General features: G+C 93.7%; 1 protein-coding gene across 1 annotated transcript in view; it reads left to right on the top strand.

Moving 5' to 3' along the window:
• The window catches only part of CASKIN2 (CASK interacting protein 2), a 64,742-nt gene that overhangs the window by 35,368 nt on the left and 16,674 nt on the right, over positions 1 to 12,700 (top strand). The gene's annotated exons all lie outside the window — the stretch shown is intronic.

Here is a 12,700-nt window from a genome sequence, read left to right as displayed (position 1 = left end):
GGGGGGGTGGGGGGGGGGGGGGGTGGGGGGGGGGGGGGGTGGGGGGGGGGGGGGGTGGGGGGGGGGGGGGGTGGGGGGGGGGGGGGGTGGGGGGGGGGGGGGGTGGGGGGGGGGGGGGGTGGGGGGGGGGGGGGGTGGGGGGGGGGGGGGGTGGGGGGGGGGGGGGGTGGGGGGGGGGGGGGGTGGGGGGGGGGGGGGGTGGGGGGGGGGGGGGGTGGGGGGGGGGGGGGGTGGGGGGGGGGGGGGGTGGGGGGGGGGGGGGGTGGGGGGGGGGGGGGGTGGGGGGGGGGGGGGGTGGGGGGGGGGGGGGGTGGGGGGGGGGGGGGGTGGGGGGGGGGGGGGGTGGGGGGGGGGGGGGGTGGGGGGGGGGGGGGGTGGGGGGGGGGGGGGGTGGGGGGGGGGGGGGGTGGGGGGGGGGGGGGGTGGGGGGGGGGGGGGGTGGGGGGGGGGGGGGGTGGGGGGGGGGGGGGGTGGGGGGGGGGGGGGGTGGGGGGGGGGGGGGGTGGGGGGGGGGGGGGGTGGGGGGGGGGGGGGGTGGGGGGGGGGGGGGGTGGGGGGGGGGGGGGGTGGGGGGGGGGGGGGGTGGGGGGGGGGGGGGGTGGGGGGGGGGGGGGGTGGGGGGGGGGGGGGGTGGGGGGGGGGGGGGGTGGGGGGGGGGGGGGGTGGGGGGGGGGGGGGGTGGGGGGGGGGGGGGGTGGGGGGGGGGGGGGGTGGGGGGGGGGGGGGGTGGGGGGGGGGGGGGGTGGGGGGGGGGGGGGGTGGGGGGGGGGGGGGGTGGGGGGGGGGGGGGGTGGGGGGGGGGGGGGGTGGGGGGGGGGGGGGGTGGGGGGGGGGGGGGGTGGGGGGGGGGGGGGGTGGGGGGGGGGGGGGGTGGGGGGGGGGGGGGGTGGGGGGGGGGGGGGGTGGGGGGGGGGGGGGGTGGGGGGGGGGGGGGGTGGGGGGGGGGGGGGGTGGGGGGGGGGGGGGGTGGGGGGGGGGGGGGGTGGGGGGGGGGGGGGGTGGGGGGGGGGGGGGGTGGGGGGGGGGGGGGGTGGGGGGGGGGGGGGGTGGGGGGGGGGGGGGGTGGGGGGGGGGGGGGGTGGGGGGGGGGGGGGGTGGGGGGGGGGGGGGGTGGGGGGGGGGGGGGGTGGGGGGGGGGGGGGGTGGGGGGGGGGGGGGGTGGGGGGGGGGGGGGGTGGGGGGGGGGGGGGGTGGGGGGGGGGGGGGGTGGGGGGGGGGGGGGGTGGGGGGGGGGGGGGGTGGGGGGGGGGGGGGGTGGGGGGGGGGGGGGGTGGGGGGGGGGGGGGGTGGGGGGGGGGGGGGGTGGGGGGGGGGGGGGGTGGGGGGGGGGGGGGGTGGGGGGGGGGGGGGGTGGGGGGGGGGGGGGGTGGGGGGGGGGGGGGGTGGGGGGGGGGGGGGGTGGGGGGGGGGGGGGGTGGGGGGGGGGGGGGGTGGGGGGGGGGGGGGGTGGGGGGGGGGGGGGGTGGGGGGGGGGGGGGGTGGGGGGGGGGGGGGGTGGGGGGGGGGGGGGGTGGGGGGGGGGGGGGGTGGGGGGGGGGGGGGGTGGGGGGGGGGGGGGGTGGGGGGGGGGGGGGGTGGGGGGGGGGGGGGGTGGGGGGGGGGGGGGGTGGGGGGGGGGGGGGGTGGGGGGGGGGGGGGGTGGGGGGGGGGGGGGGTGGGGGGGGGGGGGGGTGGGGGGGGGGGGGGGTGGGGGGGGGGGGGGGTGGGGGGGGGGGGGGGTGGGGGGGGGGGGGGGTGGGGGGGGGGGGGGGTGGGGGGGGGGGGGGGTGGGGGGGGGGGGGGGTGGGGGGGGGGGGGGGTGGGGGGGGGGGGGGGTGGGGGGGGGGGGGGGTGGGGGGGGGGGGGGGTGGGGGGGGGGGGGGGTGGGGGGGGGGGGGGGTGGGGGGGGGGGGGGGTGGGGGGGGGGGGGGGTGGGGGGGGGGGGGGGTGGGGGGGGGGGGGGGTGGGGGGGGGGGGGGGTGGGGGGGGGGGGGGGTGGGGGGGGGGGGGGGTGGGGGGGGGGGGGGGTGGGGGGGGGGGGGGGTGGGGGGGGGGGGGGGTGGGGGGGGGGGGGGGTGGGGGGGGGGGGGGGTGGGGGGGGGGGGGGGTGGGGGGGGGGGGGGGTGGGGGGGGGGGGGGGTGGGGGGGGGGGGGGGTGGGGGGGGGGGGGGGTGGGGGGGGGGGGGGGTGGGGGGGGGGGGGGGTGGGGGGGGGGGGGGGTGGGGGGGGGGGGGGGTGGGGGGGGGGGGGGGTGGGGGGGGGGGGGGGTGGGGGGGGGGGGGGGTGGGGGGGGGGGGGGGTGGGGGGGGGGGGGGGTGGGGGGGGGGGGGGGTGGGGGGGGGGGGGGGTGGGGGGGGGGGGGGGTGGGGGGGGGGGGGGGTGGGGGGGGGGGGGGGTGGGGGGGGGGGGGGGTGGGGGGGGGGGGGGGTGGGGGGGGGGGGGGGTGGGGGGGGGGGGGGGTGGGGGGGGGGGGGGGTGGGGGGGGGGGGGGGTGGGGGGGGGGGGGGGTGGGGGGGGGGGGGGGTGGGGGGGGGGGGGGGTGGGGGGGGGGGGGGGTGGGGGGGGGGGGGGGTGGGGGGGGGGGGGGGTGGGGGGGGGGGGGGGTGGGGGGGGGGGGGGGTGGGGGGGGGGGGGGGTGGGGGGGGGGGGGGGTGGGGGGGGGGGGGGGTGGGGGGGGGGGGGGGTGGGGGGGGGGGGGGGTGGGGGGGGGGGGGGGTGGGGGGGGGGGGGGGTGGGGGGGGGGGGGGGTGGGGGGGGGGGGGGGTGGGGGGGGGGGGGGGTGGGGGGGGGGGGGGGTGGGGGGGGGGGGGGGTGGGGGGGGGGGGGGGTGGGGGGGGGGGGGGGTGGGGGGGGGGGGGGGTGGGGGGGGGGGGGGGTGGGGGGGGGGGGGGGTGGGGGGGGGGGGGGGTGGGGGGGGGGGGGGGTGGGGGGGGGGGGGGGTGGGGGGGGGGGGGGGTGGGGGGGGGGGGGGGTGGGGGGGGGGGGGGGTGGGGGGGGGGGGGGGTGGGGGGGGGGGGGGGTGGGGGGGGGGGGGGGTGGGGGGGGGGGGGGGTGGGGGGGGGGGGGGGTGGGGGGGGGGGGGGGTGGGGGGGGGGGGGGGTGGGGGGGGGGGGGGGTGGGGGGGGGGGGGGGTGGGGGGGGGGGGGGGTGGGGGGGGGGGGGGGTGGGGGGGGGGGGGGGTGGGGGGGGGGGGGGGTGGGGGGGGGGGGGGGTGGGGGGGGGGGGGGGTGGGGGGGGGGGGGGGTGGGGGGGGGGGGGGGTGGGGGGGGGGGGGGGTGGGGGGGGGGGGGGGTGGGGGGGGGGGGGGGTGGGGGGGGGGGGGGGTGGGGGGGGGGGGGGGTGGGGGGGGGGGGGGGTGGGGGGGGGGGGGGGTGGGGGGGGGGGGGGGTGGGGGGGGGGGGGGGTGGGGGGGGGGGGGGGTGGGGGGGGGGGGGGGTGGGGGGGGGGGGGGGTGGGGGGGGGGGGGGGTGGGGGGGGGGGGGGGTGGGGGGGGGGGGGGGTGGGGGGGGGGGGGGGTGGGGGGGGGGGGGGGTGGGGGGGGGGGGGGGTGGGGGGGGGGGGGGGTGGGGGGGGGGGGGGGTGGGGGGGGGGGGGGGTGGGGGGGGGGGGGGGTGGGGGGGGGGGGGGGTGGGGGGGGGGGGGGGTGGGGGGGGGGGGGGGTGGGGGGGGGGGGGGGTGGGGGGGGGGGGGGGTGGGGGGGGGGGGGGGTGGGGGGGGGGGGGGGTGGGGGGGGGGGGGGGTGGGGGGGGGGGGGGGTGGGGGGGGGGGGGGGTGGGGGGGGGGGGGGGTGGGGGGGGGGGGGGGTGGGGGGGGGGGGGGGTGGGGGGGGGGGGGGGTGGGGGGGGGGGGGGGTGGGGGGGGGGGGGGGTGGGGGGGGGGGGGGGTGGGGGGGGGGGGGGGTGGGGGGGGGGGGGGGTGGGGGGGGGGGGGGGTGGGGGGGGGGGGGGGTGGGGGGGGGGGGGGGTGGGGGGGGGGGGGGGTGGGGGGGGGGGGGGGTGGGGGGGGGGGGGGGTGGGGGGGGGGGGGGGTGGGGGGGGGGGGGGGTGGGGGGGGGGGGGGGTGGGGGGGGGGGGGGGTGGGGGGGGGGGGGGGTGGGGGGGGGGGGGGGTGGGGGGGGGGGGGGGTGGGGGGGGGGGGGGGTGGGGGGGGGGGGGGGTGGGGGGGGGGGGGGGTGGGGGGGGGGGGGGGTGGGGGGGGGGGGGGGTGGGGGGGGGGGGGGGTGGGGGGGGGGGGGGGTGGGGGGGGGGGGGGGTGGGGGGGGGGGGGGGTGGGGGGGGGGGGGGGTGGGGGGGGGGGGGGGTGGGGGGGGGGGGGGGTGGGGGGGGGGGGGGGTGGGGGGGGGGGGGGGTGGGGGGGGGGGGGGGTGGGGGGGGGGGGGGGTGGGGGGGGGGGGGGGTGGGGGGGGGGGGGGGTGGGGGGGGGGGGGGGTGGGGGGGGGGGGGGGTGGGGGGGGGGGGGGGTGGGGGGGGGGGGGGGTGGGGGGGGGGGGGGGTGGGGGGGGGGGGGGGTGGGGGGGGGGGGGGGTGGGGGGGGGGGGGGGTGGGGGGGGGGGGGGGTGGGGGGGGGGGGGGGTGGGGGGGGGGGGGGGTGGGGGGGGGGGGGGGTGGGGGGGGGGGGGGGTGGGGGGGGGGGGGGGTGGGGGGGGGGGGGGGTGGGGGGGGGGGGGGGTGGGGGGGGGGGGGGGTGGGGGGGGGGGGGGGTGGGGGGGGGGGGGGGTGGGGGGGGGGGGGGGTGGGGGGGGGGGGGGGTGGGGGGGGGGGGGGGTGGGGGGGGGGGGGGGTGGGGGGGGGGGGGGGTGGGGGGGGGGGGGGGTGGGGGGGGGGGGGGGTGGGGGGGGGGGGGGGTGGGGGGGGGGGGGGGTGGGGGGGGGGGGGGGTGGGGGGGGGGGGGGGTGGGGGGGGGGGGGGGTGGGGGGGGGGGGGGGTGGGGGGGGGGGGGGGTGGGGGGGGGGGGGGGTGGGGGGGGGGGGGGGTGGGGGGGGGGGGGGGTGGGGGGGGGGGGGGGTGGGGGGGGGGGGGGGTGGGGGGGGGGGGGGGTGGGGGGGGGGGGGGGTGGGGGGGGGGGGGGGTGGGGGGGGGGGGGGGTGGGGGGGGGGGGGGGTGGGGGGGGGGGGGGGTGGGGGGGGGGGGGGGTGGGGGGGGGGGGGGGTGGGGGGGGGGGGGGGTGGGGGGGGGGGGGGGTGGGGGGGGGGGGGGGTGGGGGGGGGGGGGGGTGGGGGGGGGGGGGGGTGGGGGGGGGGGGGGGTGGGGGGGGGGGGGGGTGGGGGGGGGGGGGGGTGGGGGGGGGGGGGGGTGGGGGGGGGGGGGGGTGGGGGGGGGGGGGGGTGGGGGGGGGGGGGGGTGGGGGGGGGGGGGGGTGGGGGGGGGGGGGGGTGGGGGGGGGGGGGGGTGGGGGGGGGGGGGGGTGGGGGGGGGGGGGGGTGGGGGGGGGGGGGGGTGGGGGGGGGGGGGGGTGGGGGGGGGGGGGGGTGGGGGGGGGGGGGGGTGGGGGGGGGGGGGGGTGGGGGGGGGGGGGGGTGGGGGGGGGGGGGGGTGGGGGGGGGGGGGGGTGGGGGGGGGGGGGGGTGGGGGGGGGGGGGGGTGGGGGGGGGGGGGGGTGGGGGGGGGGGGGGGTGGGGGGGGGGGGGGGTGGGGGGGGGGGGGGGTGGGGGGGGGGGGGGGTGGGGGGGGGGGGGGGTGGGGGGGGGGGGGGGTGGGGGGGGGGGGGGGTGGGGGGGGGGGGGGGTGGGGGGGGGGGGGGGTGGGGGGGGGGGGGGGTGGGGGGGGGGGGGGGTGGGGGGGGGGGGGGGTGGGGGGGGGGGGGGGTGGGGGGGGGGGGGGGTGGGGGGGGGGGGGGGTGGGGGGGGGGGGGGGTGGGGGGGGGGGGGGGTGGGGGGGGGGGGGGGTGGGGGGGGGGGGGGGTGGGGGGGGGGGGGGGTGGGGGGGGGGGGGGGTGGGGGGGGGGGGGGGTGGGGGGGGGGGGGGGTGGGGGGGGGGGGGGGTGGGGGGGGGGGGGGGTGGGGGGGGGGGGGGGTGGGGGGGGGGGGGGGTGGGGGGGGGGGGGGGTGGGGGGGGGGGGGGGTGGGGGGGGGGGGGGGTGGGGGGGGGGGGGGGTGGGGGGGGGGGGGGGTGGGGGGGGGGGGGGGTGGGGGGGGGGGGGGGTGGGGGGGGGGGGGGGTGGGGGGGGGGGGGGGTGGGGGGGGGGGGGGGTGGGGGGGGGGGGGGGTGGGGGGGGGGGGGGGTGGGGGGGGGGGGGGGTGGGGGGGGGGGGGGGTGGGGGGGGGGGGGGGTGGGGGGGGGGGGGGGTGGGGGGGGGGGGGGGTGGGGGGGGGGGGGGGTGGGGGGGGGGGGGGGTGGGGGGGGGGGGGGGTGGGGGGGGGGGGGGGTGGGGGGGGGGGGGGGTGGGGGGGGGGGGGGGTGGGGGGGGGGGGGGGTGGGGGGGGGGGGGGGTGGGGGGGGGGGGGGGTGGGGGGGGGGGGGGGTGGGGGGGGGGGGGGGTGGGGGGGGGGGGGGGTGGGGGGGGGGGGGGGTGGGGGGGGGGGGGGGTGGGGGGGGGGGGGGGTGGGGGGGGGGGGGGGTGGGGGGGGGGGGGGGTGGGGGGGGGGGGGGGTGGGGGGGGGGGGGGGTGGGGGGGGGGGGGGGTGGGGGGGGGGGGGGGTGGGGGGGGGGGGGGGTGGGGGGGGGGGGGGGTGGGGGGGGGGGGGGGTGGGGGGGGGGGGGGGTGGGGGGGGGGGGGGGTGGGGGGGGGGGGGGGTGGGGGGGGGGGGGGGTGGGGGGGGGGGGGGGTGGGGGGGGGGGGGGGTGGGGGGGGGGGGGGGTGGGGGGGGGGGGGGGTGGGGGGGGGGGGGGGTGGGGGGGGGGGGGGGTGGGGGGGGGGGGGGGTGGGGGGGGGGGGGGGTGGGGGGGGGGGGGGGTGGGGGGGGGGGGGGGTGGGGGGGGGGGGGGGTGGGGGGGGGGGGGGGTGGGGGGGGGGGGGGGTGGGGGGGGGGGGGGGTGGGGGGGGGGGGGGGTGGGGGGGGGGGGGGGTGGGGGGGGGGGGGGGTGGGGGGGGGGGGGGGTGGGGGGGGGGGGGGGTGGGGGGGGGGGGGGGTGGGGGGGGGGGGGGGTGGGGGGGGGGGGGGGTGGGGGGGGGGGGGGGTGGGGGGGGGGGGGGGTGGGGGGGGGGGGGGGTGGGGGGGGGGGGGGGTGGGGGGGGGGGGGGGTGGGGGGGGGGGGGGGTGGGGGGGGGGGGGGGTGGGGGGGGGGGGGGGTGGGGGGGGGGGGGGGTGGGGGGGGGGGGGGGTGGGGGGGGGGGGGGGTGGGGGGGGGGGGGGGTGGGGGGGGGGGGGGGTGGGGGGGGGGGGGGGTGGGGGGGGGGGGGGGTGGGGGGGGGGGGGGGTGGGGGGGGGGGGGGGTGGGGGGGGGGGGGGGTGGGGGGGGGGGGGGGTGGGGGGGGGGGGGGGTGGGGGGGGGGGGGGGTGGGGGGGGGGGGGGGTGGGGGGGGGGGGGGGTGGGGGGGGGGGGGGGTGGGGGGGGGGGGGGGTGGGGGGGGGGGGGGGTGGGGGGGGGGGGGGGTGGGGGGGGGGGGGGGTGGGGGGGGGGGGGGGTGGGGGGGGGGGGGGGTGGGGGGGGGGGGGGGTGGGGGGGGGGGGGGGTGGGGGGGGGGGGGGGTGGGGGGGGGGGGGGGTGGGGGGGGGGGGGGGTGGGGGGGGGGGGGGGTGGGGGGGGGGGGGGGTGGGGGGGGGGGGGGGTGGGGGGGGGGGGGGGTGGGGGGGGGGGGGGGTGGGGGGGGGGGGGGGTGGGGGGGGGGGGGGGTGGGGGGGGGGGGGGGTGGGGGGGGGGGGGGGTGGGGGGGGGGGGGGGTGGGGGGGGGGGGGGGTGGGGGGGGGGGGGGGTGGGGGGGGGGGGGGGTGGGGGGGGGGGGGGGTGGGGGGGGGGGGGGGTGGGGGGGGGGGGGGGTGGGGGGGGGGGGGGGTGGGGGGGGGGGGGGGTGGGGGGGGGGGGGGGTGGGGGGGGGGGGGGGTGGGGGGGGGGGGGGGTGGGGGGGGGGGGGGGTGGGGGGGGGGGGGGGTGGGGGGGGGGGGGGGTGGGGGGGGGGGGGGGTGGGGGGGGGGGGGGGTGGGGGGGGGGGGGGGTGGGGGGGGGGGGGGGTGGGGGGGGGGGGGGGTGGGGGGGGGGGGGGGTGGGGGGGGGGGGGGGTGGGGGGGGGGGGGGGTGGGGGGGGGGGGGGGTGGGGGGGGGGGGGGGTGGGGGGGGGGGGGGGTGGGGGGGGGGGGGGGTGGGGGGGGGGGGGGGTGGGGGGGGGGGGGGGTGGGGGGGGGGGGGGGTGGGGGGGGGGGGGGGTGGGGGGGGGGGGGGGTGGGGGGGGGGGGGGGTGGGGGGGGGGGGGGGTGGGGGGGGGGGGGGGTGGGGGGGGGGGGGGGTGGGGGGGGGGGGGGGTGGGGGGGGGGGGGGGTGGGGGGGGGGGGGGGTGGGGGGGGGGGGGGGTGGGGGGGGGGGGGGGTGGGGGGGGGGGGGGGTGGGGGGGGGGGGGGGTGGGGGGGGGGGGGGGTGGGGGGGGGGGGGGGTGGGGGGGGGGGGGGGTGGGGGGGGGGGGGGGTGGGGGGGGGGGGGGGTGGGGGGGGGGGGGGGTGGGGGGGGGGGGGGGTGGGGGGGGGGGGGGGTGGGGGGGGGGGGGGGTGGGGGGGGGGGGGGGTGGGGGGGGGGGGGGGTGGGGGGGGGGGGGGGTGGGGGGGGGGGGGGGTGGGGGGGGGGGGGGGTGGGGGGGGGGGGGGGTGGGGGGGGGGGGGGGTGGGGGGGGGGGGGGGTGGGGGGGGGGGGGGGTGGGGGGGGGGGGGGGTGGGGGGGGGGGGGGGTGGGGGGGGGGGGGGGTGGGGGGGGGGGGGGGTGGGGGGGGGGGGGGGTGGGGGGGGGGGGGGGTGGGGGGGGGGGGGGGTGGGGGGGGGGGGGGGTGGGGGGGGGGGGGGGTGGGGGGGGGGGGGGGTGGGGGGGGGGGGGGGTGGGGGGGGGGGGGGGTGGGGGGGGGGGGGGGTGGGGGGGGGGGGGGGTGGGGGGGGGGGGGGGTGGGGGGGGGGGGGGGTGGGGGGGGGGGGGGGTGGGGGGGGGGGGGGGTGGGGGGGGGGGGGGGTGGGGGGGGGGGGGGGTGGGGGGGGGGGGGGGTGGGGGGGGGGGGGGGTGGGGGGGGGGGGGGGTGGGGGGGGGGGGGGGTGGGGGGGGGGGGGGGTGGGGGGGGGGGGGGGTGGGGGGGGGGGGGGGTGGGGGGGGGGGGGGGTGGGGGGGGGGGGGGGTGGGGGGGGGGGGGGGTGGGGGGGGGGGGGGGTGGGGGGGGGGGGGGGTGGGGGGGGGGGGGGGTGGGGGGGGGGGGGGGTGGGGGGGGGGGGGGGTGGGGGGGGGGGGGGGTGGGGGGGGGGGGGGGTGGGGGGGGGGGGGGGTGGGGGGGGGGGGGGGTGGGGGGGGGGGGGGGTGGGGGGGGGGGGGGGTGGGGGGGGGGGGGGGTGGGGGGGGGGGGGGGTGGGGGGGGGGGGGGGTGGGGGGGGGGGGGGGTGGGGGGGGGGGGGGGTGGGGGGGGGGGGGGGTGGGGGGGGGGGGGGGTGGGGGGGGGGGGGGGTGGGGGGGGGGGGGGGTGGGGGGGGGGGGGGGTGGGGGGGGGGGGGGGTGGGGGGGGGGGGGGGTGGGGGGGGGGGGGGGTGGGGGGGGGGGGGGGTGGGGGGGGGGGGGGGTGGGGGGGGGGGGGGGTGGGGGGGGGGGGGGGTGGGGGGGGGGGGGGGTGGGGGGGGGGGGGGGTGGGGGGGGGGGGGGGTGGGGGGGGGGGGGGGTGGGGGGGGGGGGGGGTGGGGGGGGGGGGGGGTGGGGGGGGGGGGGGGTGGGGGGGGGGGGGGGTGGGGGGGGGGGGGGGTGGGGGGGGGGGGGGGTGGGGGGGGGGGGGGGTGGGGGGGGGGGGGGGTGGGGGGGGGGGGGGGTGGGGGGGGGGGGGGGTGGGGGGGGGGGGGGGTGGGGGGGGGGGGGGGTGGGGGGGGGGGGGGGTGGGGGGGGGGGGGGGTGGGGGGGGGGGGGGGTGGGGGGGGGGGGGGGTGGGGGGGGGGGGGGGTGGGGGGGGGGGGGGGTGGGGGGGGGGGGGGGTGGGGGGGGGGGGGGGTGGGGGGGGGGGGGGGTGGGGGGGGGGGGGGGTGGGGGGGGGGGGGGGTGGGGGGGGGGGGGGGTGGGGGGGGGGGGGGGTGGGGGGGGGGGGGGGTGGGGGGGGGGGGGGGTGGGGGGGGGGGGGGGTGGGGGGGGGGGGGGGTGGGGGGGGGGGGGGGTGGGGGGGGGGGGGGGTGGGGGGGGGGGGGGGTGGGGGGGGGGGGGGGTGGGGGGGGGGGGGGGTGGGGGGGGGGGGGGGTGGGGGGGGGGGGGGGTGGGGGGGGGGGGGGGTGGGGGGGGGGGGGGGTGGGGGGGGGGGGGGGTGGGGGGGGGGGGGGGTGGGGGGGGGGGGGGGTGGGGGGGGGGGGGGGTGGGGGGGGGGGGGGGTGGGGGGGGGGGGGGGTGGGGGGGGGGGGGGGTGGGGGGGGGGGGGGGTGGGGGGGGGGGGGGGTGGGGGGGGGGGGGGGTGGGGGGGGGGGGGGGTGGGGGGGGGGGGGGGTGGGGGGGGGGGGGGGTGGGGGGGGGGGGGGGTGGGGGGGGGGGGGGGTGGGGGGGGGGGGGGGTGGGGGGGGGGGGGGGTGGGGGGGGGGGGGGGTGGGGGGGGGGGGGGGTGGGGGGGGGGGGGGGTGGGGGGGGGGGGGGGTGGGGGGGGGGGGGGGTGGGGGGGGGGGGGGGTGGGGGGGGGGGGGGGTGGGGGGGGGGGGGGGTGGGGGGGGGGGGGGGTGGGGGGGGGGGGGGGTGGGGGGGGGGGGGGGTGGGGGGGGGGGGGGGTGGGGGGGGGGGGGGGTGGGGGGGGGGGGGGGTGGGGGGGGGGGGGGGTGGGGGGGGGGGGGGGTGGGGGGGGGGGGGGGTGGGGGGGGGGGGGGGTGGGGGGGGGGGGGGGTGGGGGGGGGGGGGGGTGGGGGGGGGGGGGGGTGGGGGGGGGGGGGGGTGGGGGGGGGGGGGGGTGGGGGGGGGGGGGGGTGGGGGGGGGGGGGGGTGGGGGGGGGGGGGGGTGGGGGGGGGGGGGGGTGGGGGGGGGGGGGGGTGGGGGGGGGGGGGGGTGGGGGGGGGGGGGGGTGGGGGGGGGGGGGGGTGGGGGGGGGGGGGGGTGGGGGGGGGGGGGGGTGGGGGGGGGGGGGGGTGGGGGGGGGGGGGGGTGGGGGGGGGGGGGGGTGGGGGGGGGGGGGGGTGGGGGGGGGGGGGGGTGGGGGGGGGGGGGGGTGGGGGGGGGGGGGGGTGGGGGGGGGGGGGGGTGGGGGGGGGGGGGGGTGGGGGGGGGGGGGGGTGGGGGGGGGGGGGGGTGGGGGGGGGGGGGGGTGGGGGGGGGGGGGGGTGGGGGGGGGGGGGGGTGGGGGGGGGGGGGGGTGGGGGGGGGGGGGGGTGGGGGGGGGGGGGGGTGGGGGGGGGGGGGGGTGGGGGGGGGGGGGGGTGGGGGGGGGGGGGGGTGGGGGGGGGGGGGGGTGGGGGGGGGGGGGGGTGGGGGGGGGGGGGGGTGGGGGGGGGGGGGGGTGGGGGGGGGGGGGGGTGGGGGGGGGGGGGGGTGGGGGGGGGGGGGGGTGGGGGGGGGGGGGGGTGGGGGGGGGGGGGGGTGGGGGGGGGGGGGGGTGGGGGGGGGGGGGGGTGGGGGGGGGGGGGGGTGGGGGGGGGGGGGGGTGGGGGGGGGGGGGGGTGGGGGGGGGGGGGGGTGGGGGGGGGGGGGGGTGGGGGGGGGGGGGGGTGGGGGGGGGGGGGGGTGGGGGGGGGGGGGGGTGGGGGGGGGGGGGGGTGGGGGGGGGGGGGGGTGGGGGGGGGGGGGGGTGGGGGGGGGGGGGGGTGGGGGGGGGGGGGGGTGGGGGGGGGGGGGGGTGGGGGGGGGGGGGGGTGGGGGGGGGGGGGGGTGGGGGGGGGGGGGGGTGGGGGGGGGGGGGGGTGGGGGGGGGGGGGGGTGGGGGGGGGGGGGGGTGGGGGGGGGGGGGGGTGGGGGGGGGGGGGGGTGGGGGGGGGGGGGGGTGGGGGGGGGGGGGGGTGGGGGGGGGGGGGGGTGGGGGGGGGGGGGGGTGGGGGGGGGGGGGGGTGGGGGGGGGGGGGGGTGGGGGGGGGGGGGGGTGGGGGGGGGGGGGGGTGGGGGGGGGGGGGGGTGGGGGGGGGGGGGGGTGGGGGGGGGGGGGGGTGGGGGGGGGGGGGGGTGGGGGGGGGGGGGGGTGGGGGGGGGGGGGGGTGGGGGGGGGGGGGGGTGGGGGGGGGGGGGGGTGGGGGGGGGGGGGGGTGGGGGGGGGGGGGGGTGGGGGGGGGGGGGGGTGGGGGGGGGGGGGGGTGGGGGGGGGGGGGGGTGGGGGGGGGGGGGGGTGGGGGGGGGGGGGGGTGGGGGGGGGGGGGGGTGGGGGGGGGGGGGGGTGGGGGGGGGGGGGGGTGGGGGGGGGGGGGGGTGGGGGGGGGGGGGGGTGGGGGGGGGGGGGGGTGGGGGGGGGGGGGGGTGGGGGGGGGGGGGGGTGGGGGGGGGGGGGGGTGGGGGGGGGGGGGGGTGGGGGGGGGGGGGGGTGGGGGGGGGGGGGGGTGGGGGGGGGGGGGGGTGGGGGGGGGGGGGGGTGGGGGGGGGGGGGGGTGGGGGGGGGGGGGGGTGGGGGGGGGGGGGGGTGGGGGGGGGGGGGGGTGGGGGGGGGGGGGGGTGGGGGGGGGGGGGGGTGGGG

This window comes from Sphaerodactylus townsendi, linkage group LG03 (genome assembly GCF_021028975.2).
Source record: "Sphaerodactylus townsendi isolate TG3544 linkage group LG03, MPM_Stown_v2.3, whole genome shotgun sequence".
Classification (NCBI taxonomy): domain Eukaryota; kingdom Metazoa; phylum Chordata; class Lepidosauria; order Squamata; family Sphaerodactylidae; genus Sphaerodactylus; species Sphaerodactylus townsendi.
The sequence above is the reverse complement of the archived record's forward strand: the minus strand, read 5'-3'. Positions and strand labels throughout refer to the sequence as shown.